Source organism: Bison bison, unplaced genomic scaffold (assembly GCF_000754665.1).
Source record: "Bison bison bison isolate TAMUID 2011002044 unplaced genomic scaffold, Bison_UMD1.0 scf7180017847217, whole genome shotgun sequence".
Taxonomy (NCBI): Eukaryota; Metazoa; Chordata; class Mammalia; order Artiodactyla; family Bovidae; genus Bison; species Bison bison.
In genome coordinates this window covers 1-450 of record NW_011477790.1, presented here as the reverse complement: position 1 = coordinate 450, position 450 = coordinate 1, and the positions used below count along the sequence as shown (strand labels likewise).

General features: G+C 70.9%; 1 long non-coding RNA gene across 1 annotated transcript; it reads right to left on the bottom strand.

The window, feature by feature from the left end:
- Nucleotides 1-61: 61 nt before the first annotated feature.
- LOC104990183 lies at nt 62-450 on the bottom strand. The gene is made up of 3 exons (XR_825479.1): nt 433-450; nt 224-351; nt 62-135 (listed from the first exon to the last, which is right to left on the bottom strand). It is a non-coding gene; the product is annotated as an uncharacterized LOC104990183 (long non-coding RNA).

Here is a 450-nt window from a genome sequence, read left to right as displayed (position 1 = left end):
CCCCCGCGGCCCTGACAGCAGGCTTGGGGCAACCCCGCCCCACCCCCAGGCCCCCACTCACCACGGGGCTCCCAGGGCTACAGGGCGGTGGGGAGGAGACGCCGTTGAGGGCTCTGCATTCTGCAGGGGGTGGCTCTGTGGGGTGGGAAGACGGAGACCTCAGAAGAAGCATCAGCCCCTCCTCATCCCTCAGACCCGGGGGTCCAGGCCCCCCGCCCCTCACCTGAAGGGGCTTCTTCTCCCTCGTCCTCGTCCCGGATGGGGGTGCCCCCTGCCCCCCCGGGCCGGCGCTCCTTGGACAGGTCCTGGAGGGAGATCTTCTCGCGGCTGCTCAGACGGCACACGGAGCTCCTGGTGGAAAGGGGAGGGTGGGTGCTGGGGCCCAAGCACTGGGGGCCTCCAGCCCACCTCCCACAGGGCGCCACCCCCTACCTTCGGTGTTTGCTGCTG